The sequence below is a fragment of the Pan troglodytes genome, chromosome 11 (assembly GCF_028858775.2).
Source record: "Pan troglodytes isolate AG18354 chromosome 11, NHGRI_mPanTro3-v2.0_pri, whole genome shotgun sequence".
NCBI lineage: Eukaryota > Metazoa > Chordata > Mammalia > Primates > Hominidae > Pan > Pan troglodytes.
This window is the reverse complement of record NC_072409.2, coordinates 5,268,936-5,289,121: the sequence shown is the minus strand read 5'-3', so window position 1 is coordinate 5,289,121 and position 20,186 is coordinate 5,268,936. Positions and strand designations below refer to the sequence as shown.

Here is a 20,186-nt window from a genome sequence, read left to right as displayed (position 1 = left end):
GAGAGGATGCAGCCCCTGGCTGTGCTGGGGTTTTTCTACTTACAAAGCTCCTGGTGCATTCGCTTCAGGCTCTGTGCCGAGGCAGCCCGAGCTGGGCAGGAACCACAGCTGCACCGCTCTCTGGCCAAGAGACTTTAGTCATGACCGTTTCCCTCTCTGAGCACCGGTTTCCTTGTTTAGAACAGAACAGGGATCCATGGTGAAGACCCCTGCTCCCAGGTGGGATAGCATCATGTACCTCAAACCCCATGGGAGCGTCCTCTTTTGCACGCCAGCACCAGCCAGCAGAGCAAGAGCATTAATGCCCCAGGGATGACCCTTTACCACAGAGACAGAGCCCATCCAGGTGGGACACCGGGAGGCTGAGCCGAGACTGAGCCCGGGCACCCCCCACACAGCTTGCTCATCAGGGCCACTCTCTGGCTCCCCTCCTCCGGGCTCACCTTCGCATGTCCTCACTCAGGTGTCCTGGGATCATCTGCAACAAATGACGTGTCCCCAAGTCCTTGTCTGCTTTCAGGGACCCAGACTCTGCCAGGGTTCCGCACCGGCTGCAGGACTTGAGCAGGTGGTCTCCACCTTCTGGACTTGAGTGTCCTAATCTGTAAAATGGGGACAAAAGTCCTAACTCATGAAGTCATTAAAGGAGACACGGCATGTGCACATGCAGAGTGATGCACAGTCAAAATGCCAATCAATTGCAAAGGGAAATGCAAATCGTGAGAAGAAACCGGAGCTCACCTGGCTGAGGAAGGGCTGCTGGCAGCCTGTCCAGACACAGCAAGCCACTGCCAAGGGAGACCCTGGCAGAGTCAGATCACTTAGCAGTGGAAGAAGAGACAACTGACAAAAAAGATAATGCGACAGACGGTTTCAAAGAGAACAATTTAAGCACTAGAAGATTTAAGAACCCTTAGGAAAATTAATGAGGCCCTAAAAGATTTCTGCTGATACGCTATAATTTTGTCGTAAAAATTGTGTCACACGTACCTAATCTACTGTGGACTTATTTATTCATTGTTGTTTCTAAAACTCAGTGTATACTTGCTATTATAGCTTCCTTTTCTGGGGGAGGGGGGTTGGGACAGAGTTTTTCTCTGTCACCCAGGCTGGAGTGCAGTGGCATGATCTCAGCTCACTGCAACCTCTGCCTGTCAGGTTCAAGCGATTCTCAGCCTCAGTCTCCCCAGTAGCTGGGATTACAGGTGCCCACCACCACACCCAGCTAATTTTTGTATTTTCAGTAGGGACGGAGTTTCTCCATGTTGGCCAGGCTGGTCTCAAACTCCTGACCTCAGGTCATCCGCCCGCCACAGCCTCCCAAAGTGCTGCGATTACATGCGTGAGCCACTGCACTGGGCCACATTTTGTTAAATATACATTTGGCTGGACGTGGTGGCTCACACTTGTAATCCCAGCACTTTGGGAGGCCGAAGTGGGCGGATTCCTTGAAGCCAGGAGTTCAAGACCAGCCTGGGCAACATGGAGAAACCCTGTTTCTACAAAAAATACAAAAATACAAAAATTAACTGGGTGTGGTGGTGTGTGCCTGTAGTCCCAGCTACTTGGGAGTCTAAGGTGGGAGGATTGCTTGAGCCAGGGAGGGAGAGAATGCAGTGAGATTGCGCCATTGCACTTCAGCCTGGACAACAGAGTGAGACCCTGTCTTAAAGCAAACAAGCAAACAAAAAAGGCTACATTTATTTTTCATATTTTTATTTCATTTTTCAAGATCAAGTGCCAAGTAGGCCTTTTCTCCATTATTTCTTTCAAATACAGGACTCTCTTTTAATAAAATGGCCAATTCCCGGTGCTCATGATCCCTGCTAAACCCATGGACCGTCCCTGCACGTCACAGAGTGGGCATGAGCTCCACGTGGGGAGTGACCTCATCGGATCACGCTCACTGAGGCACACAGCTGGGCACACAGCAGGACCAGAGAATATTTGCTGAATGAGTGAATGCATCAGGAAGCTATGGTGCTGGTGTTACCAGCTGTTAAAACTTCAGACAAGTTAAATTTGATGGAGTTTAATTGGAAAAAAATAAAAAAGAAATGATTCACAAATCGGGCAGCCTCCAGAATCACAGCAGATTCAGAGACTCTGGGGGTTCCTCGTGGTCAGAATAAATTTATAGACAAAAAAGTAAAGTGATGTACAGGAATTGGAAATGAAGTACAGAAACAGAGATTGGTTGCATCTCGGCGTTTGCCTTAGTTGAACACAGTTTGAACACTCAGCAGTCTATGAGTGGTTGAAGTATGGCCGCTGGGATTGGCCAACACTCAGCCATTGTTATAGGTGCATACTACTAAGTTGGGTTTTCCATCTTGTCTGCCTATTAAGCCAGCTTATGGTTCATCCACAAGGACTCAAATACAGAGGTAGGGAGTCCCTTCTTAGGCCATATTTAGTTTGCTTTAACAATTCCCCTCTTTTGGTCAGCCTCTCAATTTAGAGAGATTGACTGAAGCTTTAGGCATTGATGCCACTCTCTGTCACCATCCTAAAGACTTATTTGGTCTCAGTGTGGAATTCACAAGTCTTCTTTAGTTTCAGTATGGAGTCTCACACATCTTCTTTGGTGTTAACATGGAATTCACAAGTTGCAGCTTTGTACCAGCTAAATGATTCTTTATGTTCTTTTTGACCTGGTTGGAATGAGACCATTCAACTCTCAATGGATGGCTACATACAAAACATTTAAGACTTGAGAGGATACAGTGTATCAGGGTGACGATTATTATGACTATCAAGAGGATACTATCAAAATGCCAAGGCGTACTCCTTAATGAGAGTTCTTATGAAATGAACCGAACCAAATTAGCCAAGTGAAGGTTCAGACAATATAGGCAGTTCAACAGTGTTAGGGTCTAATTGGTCATTATCCTCGTTTAGAGTATGATAGTGATTAAGGACCATGGTTTGCTGTAAAGTGGCCTGACTTAAACAGTTACTCATTTTCATTGTTACATTGGTAATACAAGTCATAATAACTTGGAAACCTACTAGAAGAATTATAAGGATTAGAAGTCCTTGGAAAACCCAAGCTTGCCATCCACCCTTAGGATGCCTGCAAACCATTAGTTGCCTATTGTAAACATGTCATGGGCTCCTTTCTCTTGAGAGATGTCTTTAATGTATTTGGTGGCAGTGTCTAAGGAAACAGCAGTATCAGCACCTTTTAAATTAAGCTTCCTGTAATGACAAAATCAGGTAAGAGATAAGTACAACATTCAGTTTTGTTTAACAGCAAACCTAGGCTTCCAGCTTGAGCAAAAAGATCTGAGGTTGCACGATGTTCCAGTAAGTGTTTTTGCTGAATTCGTGTGTTGTCATCTACCTTTTTTTTTTTTGAGATGGAGTCTCACTCTGTTGCCCAGGCTGGAGTGCAATGGCATTATCTTGGCTCACTGCAACCACCACCTCCTGGGTTCAAGCGATTCTACTGCCTCAGCCTCCCAAGTAGCTGGGATTACAGGCATGAGCCACCATGCCTGGCTAATTTTTGTATTTTTAGTAGAGATGGGGTTTCACCATGTTGGCCAGGCTGGTCTCAAACTTCTGACCTCAAGAGATCTGCCCGCCTTGGCCTCCCAAATGCTGGGATTACAGGCGTGAGCCACCATGCCCAGCCCTGTCATCTACCTTTCTGAGAGCAGCTTCTACCCATCGGAAACCCTGGGAGGTCTGATTGATTACAAAATCCAAGATTTTTCCCAATTTACAAATTAGCTTTAAATTCCATACAACTGCTATCTCACTACCACCAAGAGTGCACCCCCAGGAATCCCATTGGAATCTTTCCTCAGTAGAAACGAGCTTATCCTCGAATATTTCAAGGCTACTGCTAATTTCAGTTATTGATCATTTTGGCCTCCAATCATAAGGGCCATCATGAGAATTTTCAGGGGAAGCTATTTGAAAGGCAGGAGCAAGCCAGGCCACGTAACAAGAACCCAACCAATGAGGAGGCAGAACAGGATACGCAGACTCTTCACAGACCCAGTATAGACCCTTGGGGATTGGAAAAGAGGGCCACCTAGTTGCATTTGAGCAGAGATCAGTCAGGTTTGTTTGACCATAAATCTGCATACGTCTTGAACAACGTCCAGTGGGAAATTTACTTTTCTGTGGCCCCTTTATAGCATGTTGTAAGGGTATATAACCATATCTAGTAAAAAAGAGACCCTACTGGATTTAATCCAGTTACATTATACAAGCAATCACTTGTATCAACATAAGTAATTCCCAGATCTTGAGTGCGTGATGTCTGGAAGCACAATGTATCTTTTGCTGGCATCACTTGGATTTTTTTTTTTTTTTTGAGACGAAGTTTCGCTCTTGTTGCCCAGGCTGGAGTGGAGTGTAATGGCACGATCTTGGCTCACTGCAACCTCTGCCTCCCAGGTTCAAGTGATTCTCCTACCTCAGCCTCCCCAGTAGCTGGGATTATAGGCGCCTATCACCATGCCTGGCTAATTTTTGTATTTTTAGTAGAGATGGGGTTTTACCATGTTGGCCAGGCTGGTCTCGAACTCCTGACCTCAGTTGATCCACCTGCCTCAGCCTCCCAAAGTGCTGGGATTACAGACGTGAGCCACTGCACCCAGCCTTGGATTGGTTTTTTATATTTGGTAATGATCGACTTATCAATTGAAAAAGTCAGAGTGTTGTTTTTAGTGAGTGTAGGAAGCAAGTAGCAGTGATGTTTAGCATATCAAGAATAACTTCCTGTTCTTCCCTTAGTTTCAGGTAGCTCTCGTTGGGAACGCGGAGGGGCACTGGCACCAATGGAATCATTTCCTGATTTTTTTTTGGCATTAGCCCACAAACCCAACAATTACTCTGGTTTTGTGCTAGAGCATAAACTTGAGCTAAAGCCATCCACTGATTATGGTGCCATGGGTTTGCCTGTAGGGAAAAGGACAAGATTAGGGCAGAAGATGAGGAAAACAGAAAAACACATAAGGCTTTCCTGATGATAGAGAAGTCTTGGTCCATGATCTTGGGAAAGCTGTCCAAAACTAGGATGCTGTCTGCTTCTGAAGAGAGATTTCCTTGGTCAGCTTTACTTTAAAGTCTCCAACAGGTGTACAGTTCCAGGACTCTGAAGGGGCCCCTTTTTGTTTTTTTGAGACGGAGTCGTGCTCTGTCGCCCAGGCTGGAGTGCTGTGGCGCGATCTCGGCTCACTGCAAGCTCTGCCTCCCAGGTTCACACCATTCTCCTGCCTCAGTCTCCCGAGTAGCTGGTACTACAGGTGCCTGCCACCACGCCCGGCTAATTTTTTTGTATTTTTTAGTAGAGAGGGGGTTTCACCATGTTAGCCAAGATGGTGTCGATCTCCTGACCTTGTGATCCACCCACCTCGGCCTCCCGAAGGGCTGGAATTACAGACGTGAGCCACCACGCCCGGCCAAAAACATGCAAACTATTACAAGAAGATACTGATACCCCATTGCGCGTCACAACTAAATTAAGTCCATCTGTAAATGCTCAAATTGTTCATGAGGTGGTGGAAATATATGACCTGAAGTTTTGATTGTTTTTCCAGGATTATGAGTTTGACAAGTCAAACATTGATTATAAACCATTTTAGCAATTTTGGAACAGTCACCCGACCAGTATTTTTTCATAATTTGAATCATTTTGTCTGTTCCATGATGAGCGGTGGAGTGCAGTGTTTTCAACAATGGAAGCTTCAAAGACTCAGGAAGGACCAGGCGGCCGTCTGGGCCCTCCGTGAGTCTGTGCATCACATTAAATTTACATCCTTTTAGATACCAATTTTGCTTTTCCAAATCAGGTGCACTGCACTGTTTAGTAAACAGGTCATCATAAGGAAGTGGGCTCGGCTTAATCCAATGGAGTTCATTCAGATTGCATTTCTTAACAGTTTCAGCACTAGCTGATTTAGCATAAAAATTTGCTAAAGCATTTCCCTGATATTTGGGTTCAGTTCTACAAGTATGAGCTTCAATCTTAGTAACAACAATCTACAATGGTAACAGGATAGCAGAAAGGGGCTCATTTACTTGGGGTCCATTTTTGATGGAGGTCCCACTAGAGGTGAGAAACCCTCATAGTTTCCATATCACGCCAAAATCATGTACTACTCCGAAAGCATATCTACTAGCTGTATAAATATTTACTGACTTGTCCTCAGCTACATGACAAACTTGGGTAAGGACAAAAAGCTCTGCAGGTTGGGCTGACTTAAATTGAGGAAGCGTTTCCTTCTCTATTCACTCATTTTGGATGGTAACAGCATATTCTGCCTGGTATTTTCCTTCTGAGATTTTAGGATGGGACCCATCAACAAAAAGTATTAATCCAGGATTATCCAGTGGAGTATCTTGTAAATCAACATGAGGGGCCACTATTTCTGACACTACATTTACACAGTTGTGTTCTTCACCATCGTCAGGCAAAGGTAACAGAGTAGCAGGGTTAAGTAGATTACAGCATTTTAGATGAAGATCAGGAGAGAGCAGTAATTCACAAGATGTTAGTTTACTTACTGAAAAATGCTGGGTTTGGCTGGAATTTGACAGACTTTCCACAGCATGCGAGGTTTGCAAATTAAGTTCGCTTCCTAAAACTAGATCTGATGAAGCTTCTACCAGCTTGGCAGCTGCTGCTACTGCTTTTAAACAGTTAGAATATGCCTTAGAGTCTGGGCCTAATTGCAGGCTATCGTATGCAGTGGACCTATGTTTAGCACCACGTTCTTGTGTAAGGACTCCTAATGCCTGATTGTCACACTCATGAACAAACAAGGTGAAAGGCTTAGGGTAATTTGGAAGTCCTAAAGCTGGGGGCTGTTGTAAGGCCAACTTCATTTGGCTAAAAGCCTGCTCATGACTATCTTCCCAAGGTAAAGGCTCTGGTACAGCATTTTTAGTGAGTTCATACAATGGCGAACCTATTAAGGAAAAATTTGGAACCCAGGATCTGCAATATCCTGTAAGTCCAAGAAATCCTCTTAATTGTCTTTTGGTTTCAGGTCAAGGAAAACTTTGAATAGTTTTTATCCTCCCAGGTGAGAGGAAATCCCTTTGGCAGTCAAGTCATGTCCCAAATAGTGGAATTTTTCTTTTGAAAACTGAAGTTTTTCCATTTAAGCCTTGTGATCTTTATATGCAAGTTGTTGTAAAAGGTAAACTGAGTCCATTTCAGAGCACTCCTTAGTGGGAGAGCATAACAATAAGTCATCTACATACTGAATGAGAGTATAATTTTGAGGAAATTGTAGTGTTATTAAGTCCTGATGCAATGCCTGGGAAAAATATGAAGTGGCTTTGGTAAACCCTAGTGGCTTTACAGCCCAGGTGTATTGCCTATTTTTCCAAGTAAAGGCAAACAAGTATTGACTTTTTTTTTTCTTTGGAGACAGAGTTTCGCTGCTGTCGCCCAGGCTGGAATGCAATGGCATGGTCTTGGCTCATTGCAACCTCTGCCTCCTGGGTTCAAGTGATTCTCCTGCCTCAGCCTCCTGAGTAGCTGGGATTACTTACAGGTGCCTGCCACCATGCCTGACTACTTTTTGTATTTTTAGTAGAGATGGGGGTTTCACCATGTTGGTCAGGCTGTCTTGAGCTCCTGGCCTCAGGTGATTCACCTGCCTCAGCCTTCCAAAGTGCTGGGATTACAGGCGTGAGCCACCAAACTTCCTTTATGAACTGGAATGCTAAAGAAGGCTAAGCAGAGATCTATTACTGTGGACCACTTGGAACTAATTGGTACATTAGATAATAAAGTATCAGGATTTGGAACTACAGGAATCTTGGTATTACAATTTTATTAAATGCCCGTAAATCTTAAACAAATCTCCAGCCTTGTCCATTTGGTTTTTTAACTGGTAGTACTGGACTGTTACAAGGGCTGGTGCATGGGATTATGAGTCCTTGTTTAATGAAATCCTCTACAATTGGTGACAGCTCTTGAATTGCTTCAGGTTTTAGAGGATATTGGGGTAATTTAGGCAAAGGTTTAGAATGATCTCTTTGTACTTTTATAGGTTCCAAACTTTTAATTCTTACCATATCAGTTGGGGAAGAGGCCCAAAAACATTTAGATATTTTTGAAAGATCAGGGGTATTACAGGCCTGAGTTTCAATCTTATAGATTTCTGTCTGTAGACAGCATAATAATTCTAGTCCAGGAGAATGAGGAAACTCTAAGATTATTTCTCCGAGAAAAATTTTATGTGCCCTTTTAGCTTTGAAAGCAAATCTCGCCCTAACAAGTTTACTGGAGCAGTATAACATAGTAAAAAAGTGTTTTTCTGAAAAGGGGCCCAAAGTTAATTGGATTGGTTCAGATACGGGAACCTCTTAAACTTGATTTGAAACCCACCAGAGAAATGACCTTTTTATTCCAAGGGATTTGTTGGCTTATTAAAGTGGGGTTTATGGTAGATAGAGTAGCCCCCATACCCCCGAGGACTGTACACAACTCCCCATTTATTTTAACCTGTTTCTCCACGTTGATTTAAAGGCATGGAGAGCAATCTACTGGAGAATCCCTTGGAACCTCATCAAGGTTGATTATTATCAGGAGGCCTAAGGTCTCTTGGGCTCCCTCTAGTGGTGAAACAGTTTGGCCAAAAGGGAGGCTCGTTGGTGGACTGATAGAAAAGCGGACAATCCCTTTTCCAGTGCCCTGGTTGTTTGCAATACAGGCAGACATCTTGGGGCAAAGAACTTCTTGTTCCAGGACCTCTTGATTGTGATTTAAAATGAGAAGGAGGCAGAGCGCAGTGGCTCACGCCTGTAATCCCAGCAATTTGGGAGGCCAAGGCGGGCAGATATTTTGAGGTCAGGAGTTCGAGACCAGCCTGGCCAACATGGTGAAAACCTGTCTCTACTAAAAATGCAAAAATTAGCCAGGCACGGTGGCACACACCTGTAATCCCAGCTACCTGGGAGGCTGAGGCATGAGAATTGCTTGAACCTGGGAGGTGGAGGTTGCAGTGAGCCGAGATCTCACCACTGCACTCCAGCCTGGGCGACAGAGTGAAACTCCGTCTCTAAATAAATACATAAAATGATTGATCCCTTGGGTCCCGGTCCCTGTAACTGTTATAACTGAAGGGCCATAAGCTTGTTAGCCTTTTGAGTTTTTTCTTGCTCTAGAGTCCTCTCAAAATGTCCAGCTAAGGCCAACAATATAGTCATATCTGTAACTTCCTATCCCAACTCATGTATTTTAATTAAATTGCTGAGTTCGGGATGGAGTCCATTTACAAATAGAGCACTTAATGCCGTTTCAGTCCTTGCAGGAAATACTTCTTGTTGTACTTGGATCCCAGAATGTTTCACAAACAGCATTTCTAAGTGAGTTCTGTAATCTGAAACTGAAATCTTTTTTTTTGTTTTGTTTACAAGATTGTATGATGGACCAGTCCATTTTTTGCGGAAAAATTTTAGGAATTGAATTTAAAAGGTTTTCAGCAATTTTTCCAGCGACCTTTTGGTCCTTCTTGTGAGGAGCTTTTGGAGGGGTCTTTAACATCCTCCTCAGGTTTGCCCCATTCTGCTGCTGCCGTCCATTTCCGAGCTTTACCAGGCCCCAATATCACGGGAATACATTAGTCAAGGTCAGGAAGTCCGGGATCATAAGCTCCTATGAGGATTCTAAATTCCTCAGTAAATTTTTGAGGATTTTCTCTTGGATCAGGCAAGTCCCTCACAATGGCTCTAAGCTCAGTTTTAGACCATGGAGTGAAAGTAGTTACAGCAGGCAGGCATGACTGATCAGAAAGTCTCACTTTGTAAGGTGCCTGTCTAACTTATTATTATTTTTTTAATCGTCTTCAGGGTGAAAGGGTAATATATACATATTTTTTATTTTTTTGAGACAGGGTCTCACTCTGTCACCCAAGCTGGAGTGCAGTGCTATGATCTCGGCTCACTGCAACCTCTGCCTCCTGGGTTCAAGCAATTCTCCTGCCTCAGCCTCCTGAGTAGCTGGGATTACAGGCACGCAGCACCACGCCCAGCTAATTTTGTATTTTTAGTAGAGACGAGGTTTCACCATATTGGCCAGGCTGGTCTCAAACTCCTGATCTCAGGTGATCCACCCACCTCGGCCTCCCAAAGTGCTGGGATTATAGGCATGAGCCACCAAGCCTGGCCTGAAAGGGTAATTTAGCAAAAAGGTTAGTGGACTCAGAGTATGTAGGTAGAGAAGGATAAAGAGAAGGAACAGTCAGGATGAGGTCAGTCACAGTACAGTCCTCTTTCATCATGTCATTAGTTTGTTGCTTAAGCTTTTCGTTTGCTTTTTGCAAAGAATCTTTTAAGGAGTCAATTTTTGATTCATTTACTCTTTTAGGGGCCTCTGCATACCAATAAAAGAATACGCATCCCACTGTTTTATGGGGTTTTTCATTCCCCCTTTTCTAATATGCCTCATAAATAAACAATTTTATCCAAATTAAAACTTCCCCATTGCAGCCATCTTAATTCTAAGTTTTCTTTAGTTAGGTTAACCCATTTTTCTAAAAATGCACAAGTTCTGGGCCCATAATTTTTATGCATAAAATTAGCTGGAGTCCCAGAATGTGGAGTCCCAGACTCCTTGGATTGAGAGGGTTGCATCTGAGCTGGTTCCAGCCTTGGAGTAGGGGCTGCTGCTGGTCCCAGGCTCCATGCTGGGGGCCTGGTGGCCAGAGAGAAGGTTCAGCTTTGCAGCGGTCACACCTGCTGGGTGAATGGGTGTTCTAAGGGTGCTTGTTGGCACAGGTGGCTGTGACTCATATCTGGGAAAGTGTGAGGGAAGCGCACAGAGGGCAGCCGTCCCTTTGGTGTCAGGGCTCCGTCCCCATGGGCAGTGCTCCTTGGAAAAAGTCAGCTACTCCTTTGGATCCTGGGGAGCAAAAGGCACCTAAGGCAGTGAGTAGTCCACAGAGGCCAGGTCAGCCTGGTGACCAGGAGGTGTCCTGCCCAGCAGCAGGACAGGTTCTGTGTGAAACTGGAATCTGGAGGTGGCCTGGGCTGACAGGTGGGTGGAGGGTGTCTGGATGGCTTTGTCCACTCCAGTCTGTAAGTGCTTAGCCACTCTGCAGGTGAGACCCTAGGAAGGGAAGCCCTGGTTGGTGCCAGGGGTTGATTAGAAGATGCCCTTGCAGGCACGGTGGCTCATGCTTGTAATCCCAGCACTGTGGGAGGCTGAGGCAGAAGGACTGCTTGAGCTCAGGAGTTCAAGACCAGCTTGGGCAAGATGGTGAAACCCTGTCTCTACAAAAAATTTAAAAAATTAGCATGTGCTTGTGGTCCCAGCTACTTGAGAGGCTGAGGTGGCAGGATCGCTTGAGTCCATGAGATCAAGGCTGCAGTGAGCCAAGATGACACCACTGCACTCCAGCCTGGGTGACAGAGTGAGACCCTGTCGTAAAGCAAACAAACAAACAAACAAAAAAACCCCCAAACCCCATAAAGTTAGCAGATGGAAGGAAATAATAAAGATTAGAGCAGAGATAAATGGGATAGAGGAGAGAGGAGCACTAGAGGAAATCAGTGAAAACATGTTCCTTCTATGAAAGGTTAACAAAATTGAGAAACCTTTAGCTAGTTGACTAAGAAAAAAAGAGATAAGACTCAAATTACTAAAATCAGAAATGACAGGGTGACATCACCAATGACCCCACGGAAATAAAAAGGATTTGTAAAGAGAATGCTAGGAACAATTGTAGGCCAACTAGTTGGTTAACGTAAATGAAATGGACACATTCCTAGAAACATACAAACTACCACACCTGAGTCAAGAAATGGAAAATCTAAACAGACCTGTCAGAGTGAGGAGATTGAGTCAGTGATCAGAAACTTTCCCACAAAGAAAAGCCCAGAACCAGGTGACTTCACTGGCGTATCCTCCCAGACATTTAGCATGTAACACCAATCCTTCTCGGACTTCTCAAAATCTTCAATATGATACACCATCTCCCTAGAATGAAGGGAAAAACCCACCATCCCAATTCACGCAGAAAAAGCATTTGACAAAATCCAACACTGTCATGATAAGAGCACTCAATAAAAGAGAAATAGAAGGGAACTTCCTTGACAGGATTAAGAGTACTTACGAAAAACTCACACCTACTGTGACTCGGTGGTGAAAGGCTGAGAGCTCTCTGCCTAAGATGAAGAACGAGGCAAGGATGCCTGCTTTCACCACTTCACTCCAACATCGTGATGGAAGTTTGACCAGAGCAATTAGGCAAGACAAAGAAATAAAGGCACTGAAATTGGAAAGAAAGAAGTAAAAGTATCTCTGGTTTTTTTTTTTTTGAGATGGAGTCTCGCCCTGTCGCCCAGGCTGGAGTGCAGTGGCGCAATCTCGGCTCACTGCAACCTCTGCCTCCCAGGTTCAAGTGACTCTCCTGCCTCAACCTCCCGAGTAGCTGGGATTACAGATGTGCACCACCACGCCCAGCTAACTTTTGTATTTTTAGTAGAGACGGGGTTTCACCATGTTGGCCAGGCTGGTCTTGAACTCCTGACCTTGTGGTCCACCCGCCTTGGCCTCCCAAAGTGTTGGGATTACAGGCATGAGCCACTGCACCTGGCCAAGTATCTCTATTTATTGATGACATGAACTTATGTGTAGAAAATTCTATGGAATAAAAATAATCTTAGAGTTAATGAACCATTTCAGCAAAGTTTCAGCAGAGATGAGGACTGCACATACAGATCAGTGGAATACAGTTGAGAATCAGGAGATAAATCCATACATGTATGTCAATTGATTTTCAACATGGCTATCAGGATCATTCAATGAGGCAGAAACAGTCTCTTCCACAAATGGTGCCAGCAGAACTGGATATCCTCAGGCAAAAGAGGGAAGTTGGAGCCTTACCTAACACCATATAAAATATTGACTTAAAAGGAATTAAAGACCTAAATTTGAGAAATGAAACTTTAACACTCGGCCGGGTGTGGTGGCTCATGCCTGTAATTTTAGCACTTTGGGAGGCTGAGGCGTGTGGAACACCTGTGGCCAGGAGTTCGAGACCAGCCTGGCCAACATGGCAAAATCTGTCTCTATTAAAAATACAAAAAAAAAACAACCAGATATGGTGGCACATGCCTGTAATCCCAGCTACTCGGGTGGCTGAGGCACGAGAATTGTTTGAACACCAGAGGCGGAGGCTGCAGTGAGCCGAAGTCACGCCACTGCACTCACTCCAGCCTAGGCAGGGGGAAGAAAAATGACACTCTTAGAGAAAAGAGCAAATCTTTATGCCCTTTGATTTGGAAATGATTTCTTAAATATACAAAAAGCACAAACAACAGAAGAAAAAAAACAGGTAAATTGGACTTCATTGAAATTAAAACCCCTTAAGTACACCCTGAAAAGAATGAAAAGCAAACCCACAGGATGGTAGAAAATATTTGCAAATTATAAATCTGACAATGGTTTTATATCCAGAATATATACAGACTTTTTACTGCTCAACATCAAAACACAAATAACCTAATTAAAAATGGGTAAAAGACTTGCAGAGACATTTCTTCAAAGCAGATGTACAAGTAAGTGGCCATTAGCACGGGAAAAGATGATTCACATCCTGAGGTATTGGAGAAATGTAAACCAAAACCACAGTGAGATCCCACTCCACACCCACTAGGTGGCCACATTTTAAAAAATGAAAGTAACGACGGCTGGAGAGGATGTTGAGGAAACCAAAGCCTCATATTTTGCTGGAGTAAGTGTAAAATGGTGTAGTGGCTGGAAAGCAGTTTGGCAGTTTCCCAGAAAATTCAGCATAGTGCTACCATTTGACTCCGTGATTTCTTTCCTAGGTATATACCCAAAAGAATTGAATACAAGCTGGCTGTGGTGGCTCATGCCTATAATGCCAGCACTTTGGGAGGATGAGGTAGGAGGATCACCTGAGGCCAGGAGTAGTTCAAGATCAGTCTAGGCAACACAGTAAGACCTCATCTCTCCAAAAAAAAAAAAAATTTAGTCGGGTGTGATGACGTGTGCCTGTAATCCCAACTACTCAGGAGGCTGAGGTGAGAGGATTGCTTGAACCTGGGTTGTCGAGGCTGCAGTGAGCCATGATTGTGCCATTGCACTCCAGCCTGGGCAGGCAACAGAGTGAGACCTTGTCTCAAAAAAAAAAGTATGGTCTGTCCATACAGTGGAATATTATCCAGCCATAAGGAGGGATGAGGTATTGATATATGCTACAAAGCGGATGCACCTTGAAAACATCTTACTAAGTGCAAGAAACCCTTCAGCGAAGGCCACACGTGATATGATTTCACTTGTATGAAAAATCCAGAGAAGGTAGACGAATAGACATGGGTGGCAGATTCAAGGCTGACAGCAGGGGGAGCTCTAATGCCAGCTCATGGGCCAGCTCTGGTGCTAGAGGCGCCGAGTGGGAGATGGGGCGTGACTACTTACCAGGGGCCGGGTTTCCGTTTGGGGTGATGGAAGTGTTTAGAACTGAGAGTGGTGATGGTGCCCAGGATGGTGAATGTAGTGAACACCACTCAGTTGTACAACTGAGTACGTTTTAAAAGGTAAACTTTGGGCCGGGCGCGGTGGCTCACGCCTGTAATCCCAGCACTTTGGGAGGCCAAGGCGGGTGGATCACAAGGTCAGGAGTTCAAGACCAGCCTGGCCAACATGGTGAACCCCCTGTCTCTACTAAAAATACAAAAATTAGCTGGGCATGGTGGCAGGCACCTGTAATCCCAGCTACGCGAGAGCTGAGGCAGGAGAATTGCTTGAACTCCGGAGGCAGAGGTTGCAGTGAGCTGAGATCAGCCATTGCACTCCAGCCTGACGACAGAGCAATACTCCGTGTCAAAAAAAAAAAAAAATAGTAACCTTTATTTTATATGAATTTTATAACATAAAATACAGGCAACTATAAAGTATATGAACAAAAGAAAACCAGGCAGGAAAAAAAGAATGCCTTGACAGGTGAGGGCCATGAAGGTTCTGGTCCTGGGGCTGGCACTGGCTGTATCTTGGGAGCTGGGACTGGAGCTGGTGCCAGAGCTGATTCTAGCTGTGGTTCTGGGCCAGTGACTGGCTCTCCCTCTGGAGGTGATGGCAGAGTCGGGTCTTGACGTGTAGCCGGCACTAGCCTTAGCTGTGAGGTGGATGCTGGAGTGGCTCTAGGTCAGGAGGTGATGCTACAGGAGGTTCTGGACCTGTATCTGAAATGAAAACTCTCACTGGCTGTCTCCTTGAATTGGTGCTGGGGCAGGTCATAGCTCTAGAGATGGCACCAGAGTTGGCGTTAGAGCTGCCTCTATCCCTGGAGTTGCTGGGAGTGGTGGTGCTTGAGCGATTTCTAGATTGGTGTTGGAACTAGAGCTCTTGTTGCAGCTGGGGTTAGCTCTAGAGATGGTATCCGAGTTGAGAGAGCTGCCTCTATCTCTGGAGTTGCTTTGGTGTTGGAGCTAGAGATCTTGTTTAGGCTCTGGAGGCAGCACAGGCTCTAGCTTGGAGCTAGTGCTAGAGTTGGCTCTGGACCTGACTTCCTCTGAATCTGGTGCTGGCCATAGTATGAGCCTGGCATTGACTCTAATTCTGTAATCATTTTGGAGCCGGTTCAAGCTCTAGAGCTGGTGCTAGAACTACCATTGCAGCTAGTGCAGCAATTTGTGATAAAGGTGCCCAAACTCCGGATTTGATGTTCAAGTTCGTACTGGAGCTAGATCTACCTCCGCTGATGGTGCTAGAGCTGTTTCTGGAGCTGCTTGTAGCTCTGAAGCTAGTGCTGGGGCCATCTGTAGCTCTGCAGCTGGTGCAGGAGCTGCTGCTGGCCTGGGCTCTACCTCTGGAGCTGATGTGAGAGCCAGCGCTGCCACTGGCTCTTCCTCTGAACTTGGCACTGGGTCTAGCTCCGTGTCTGGTGCTGGCTCCAATTCTGAATTGGTTTGGGAGCTGGTTCTGGCTCTAGATGAGGACTGTGGGGACCATCTGCCTCCGCTCAGGCTGGGCATGCTGCCTGGATGGCCCAGAACTGGTCACTTGTCAAAACAGTCCTGCAGGAGAGGTCTGTACCCAGAGAGGCCTGAGTGAGGGGACCAGGGACGGCCCGCCTGCCTGGCACCCCAGGACGCTCTTGTACCTGTTGCCTTGTCCTTGTCCGGGCCGATGTGGATGACGTGGCGTCGCCTACCTGCAGGTTGTAGAGCAGCGTGAGGAGCTGTGGCTGCAGAGCCCTGAGACTGAGAATTTGAAGGTGGGTTTAGCAGCCGTGGTGTGCTGGAGGCTGAAGAGGAGGAGGTGCTGCTGGAGTGGGAGCTGGTGCCGGAGGTCCCTGTGGATGACAGCAAGGTCGATTCCCAGAGCTGAGGGGAATAGCAAGATCAGCAGAAGCCTGGGCCCTGCAAGGCTTCTGAGGCCAGCGTCCCCCTCTGGGGCTTGTTAGCAGCTCCATTCAGCAGTCAGGGGTTTGTTGCTTCTTTTTTGGGTGGAGAGTGGGGAACGCAGGCACCGGCTGGGAGGGGACATAGAATGAAAGAGCTGTCAGGGAGAAGGGCAAGCAGTCGCCTTCTTTCCCTGCCATTAGGGGGCTCCAGGACAAAGCTGACATTGATCTCCTTCACTCTGCAGCTGGAGGAGCCAGCTGAGTGCACGCTGAGTGCATTGGCAATGTCCCGGCTGCTGAGGGAGGAGCTCACCTGAGCTGGTCTCAGGGCTTGAGTGGAAGCTGCCTCTGGTCCTGAGCTCCCTGCTGGGGGCCTGGCGGCTGGAAGGGCAGCTTCACCATTGTCAGATCTGCTGGCTGAGTGGGTGCTCTAGGATGCCCCGGGCATGGATGGCAGTGACCTGTACTAGAAGGGTGTCAGGGACATGCTGGTGGGGGGCAGCACGTGGGGCCAACAGGGCTCGGAGCATGGTGGCAGCACCTGCTGGAAAGGGTTAGCTGGTCCTCTGGTTCCCAGGGCACAGAAGGCAATTATGGCGGTCCACTGAGGCCAGGTCAGCCTGGTGACCAGCAGGTGTTTTATCCAACAGAAGGACAGAGCCACTGGAGTCTGGGATGGCCTGGGCTTGCGGGTGGCTGGAAGGTGCCTGACTGGCCTGGTCCCCTCCAGTCTGTAAGTGCCTAGCCAGCAGCCAGACCCTGGGGAGGGCGGCCCTGTGGTGAGTCAGCACAGGAGATGGCTGAGAGGATGCCCTTGGGAATCTCCAGTCCCTTCTGCTTCATGCAAGGAGGGCCGAGCTGCCTCCACACCTGACCTGTGTCCCCTCGGTAAGCGTTGCTTCTTTTGGACAAAGTCATAGTCAGCGGTAGAGTTCACGGTGGAAAACGTGTTGGCGTTGTCAGGGGTCTTCAGCTTGGTGGGGAAGGGCAGAAGGATGGTCAGCTGTGCTCAAGAGGGGGCCACAGGCCAGACAGAGAACTCCACAGGGACAGAAAGCAGATGAGTGGTTGTCAGGGGTGAGGGGTGGAGAGTGACTGCTTAATGGGTAGAGGGTGTCTGTTAGCGGTGATGAAAAAATTCTAGAACTAGAGAGTGGTGATGGTTATACCACATAGTAAATGCATTTAATATCCATGAATTGTATAGTTTACAATGATTAAAGTTTAAATTTCATTTCATTGTGTATAATTTGTTTTAGTTTTTTGAGACAGAGTATCGCTCTGTCACCCAGGCTGGAGTGCAGTGACGTGATCTCCGCTCACTGTAACCTCAACCTCCCAGGCTCAAGGGAAACCCCCAAGTCCCAGGGAGCTGGGACTACAGCTTGGCTAATTTTTTTTTTTTGTAGAAACAGGGTTTCACTATGTTTCCCAGGCTAGTCTCAAACTCCTGAGCTCCAGCGATCCACCTGCCTCGGCCTCCCAAAGAGCTGGAATTATAGGCATGAGCCACTGCACCTGATCTGTATATAAAATTTAAATCACAAAATATAATAAACCATAAAGAATATGAAATAGAAACATACTATAAAAATGAAATGTTGCCAGCCCAGGGAGGGGCCTTAAAGCTCTGGCACAGGAGCTGGTGCTGAAGGTGGTGCCTGCCTGAGGCTCCCGCACTGGAGCTGGAGTGGTGGCCGATGCTCGAGCTGCCGGGTTCTGGCTGTGGAACTGGCTCAGTAGCTGGGGCCTGAGCCGGGGCTGGAGCTGCCTCTATCCCAGGCAGTGGTGCTGGAGCTGGATCTAGAACTGGCTCTTATTCTGGAGCTGATTCTAACTCTAGCCTGGTGCCAGAAGGGGGGCAAGAACCGACACTGAAGATGGCTTTAGCTCTGGAGCTGGCCCGAGTGTTGGAGCTGGAGGTGGCTCTAGCTCTGTGGCTGGCACAAGATCTTATGCTAGAGCAGGCTCTAGCTTTGTAGCCTCCACTGCTGGCTGTGGGTGAGATGCTGTCCCCTCTGTTGGGCTGTGAGCTCTCAGGACAGGGATGGTGTATAGGTTCACTGTCATATTCCAGAGGTCTGGGGTTCACCATCATATTGCAGGTGTCTGGCGTTCACTGTCATATTCCAGTTGTCTGGGGTTCATCGTTGTATTCCAGGTGTCTAGGGTTTACCATCGTATTCCAGGTTTACGGGGTTCACTGTCATATTCCAGGGGCCTGGGGGTTCACCACCATATTCCAGGTGTCTGGGGTTCACTGTCGTATTCCAGGTGTCTGGGGTTCATCGTTGTATTCCAGGTGTCTGGAGTTCACCATTGTATTCCAGGTGTCTGGGACTCACTGTCGTATTCCAGGTGTCTGGGGTTCACTGTCATATTCCAGGGGCCTGGGGTTCACCACCATATTCCAGAGGTCTGGGGTTCACCATCATATTCCAGGTGTCTGGCGTTCACTGTCGTATTCCAGGTGTCTGGGGTTCATCGTTGTATTCCAGGTGTCTGGGGTTCACCATTGTATTCCAGGTGTCTGGGGCTCACTGTCATATTCCAGGTGTCTGGGGTTCACTGTCGTATTCCAGGTGTCTGGGGTTCACTGTCATATTCCAGGGGCCTGGGGTTCACCATCATATTCCAGGTATCTGGCGTTCACTGTCGTATTCCAGGTGTCAGGTTCATCGTTGTATTCCAGGTGTCTGGGGCTCACTGTCGTATTCCAGGTGTCTGGGGTTCACTGTCATATTCTAGGGGCCTGGGGTTCACCACCATATTCCAGGTGTCTGGGGTTCACTGTCGTATTCCAGGTTTCTGGGGTTCACCATCATATTCCAGGTGCCTGGGGTTCACCACCATATTCCAGGTGTCTGGGGTTCACTGTCGTATTCCAGGTGTCTGGGGTTCACTGTCATATTCCAGGGGCCTGGGGTTCACCACCATATTCCAGGTGTCTGGGGTTCACTGTCGTATTCCAGGTGTCTGGGGTTCACTGTCATATTCCAGGTGCCTGGGTTCACTGTTATATTCCAGGTGTCTGGGATTCACTGTCATATTCCAGGTGTCTGGGATTCACCATCGCATTCCAGGTGTCTGGGATTCACTCTCATATTCCAGGTGTCTGGAGTTCACTGCTGTATTCCAGGTGTCTGGGTTCACCATCGTATTCCAGGGGCCTGGGGTTCACCATCGTATTCCAGGGGCCTGGGGTTTATCATTGTATTCCAGGGGTCTGGCATTCACCACCATATTCCAGGTGTCTGGGGTTCACTGTCGTATTCCAGGTGTCTGGGGTTCACCGTCCTATTCCAGGTGCCTGGGTTCACTGTTATATTCCAGGTGTCTGGGATTCACCATCGCATTCCAGGTGTCTGGGGTTCACTGCTGTATTCCAGGTGTCTGGGATTCACCATCGCATTCCAGGTGTCTGGGATTCACTGTCATATTCCAGGTGTCTGGGGTTCACTGCTGTATTCCAGGTGTCTGGGTTCACCATCGTATTCCAGGGGCCTGGGGTTCACCATCGTATTCCAGGTGTCTGGCATTCACCATCATATTCCAGGGGCCTGGGGTTCACTGTTATATTCCAGGTGTTTGAGGCTCACTGTCATATTCCAGGTGTCTGCATACAACAGGGAGCAGCACGCAGGTGCTGAATGCATGAATGACTGAATGAATGAACCCAAGACTTCTTTGTGTCACAGGATTCTTTAGAGCACCCCCTGGAAGGGCTGTTGGGAGGATTACACTGATTCATTCATCTATTTATTCAGTAAACATTAAGCACCTCCTGTGTCAGGCTCTGTTCTAGAGGCTTGAGAGAATTGCTGTGAACAAGTACGG

At 47.0% G+C, this 20,186-nt stretch overlaps 1 protein-coding gene across 1 annotated transcript in view; it reads right to left on the bottom strand.

Annotated features, from left to right (window-relative positions):
* Positions 1–534: 534 nt before the first annotated feature.
* The window catches only part of LOC134807703 (uncharacterized), a 29,160-nt gene continuing 9,508 nt past the window's right edge, over positions 535–20,186 (bottom strand). Inside the window, exon 4 of the mRNA XM_063788033.1 lies at positions 535–602. The gene's annotated coding sequence lies outside the window, so the exon portion shown is untranslated. The remainder of the gene's footprint in view (positions 603–20,186) is intronic.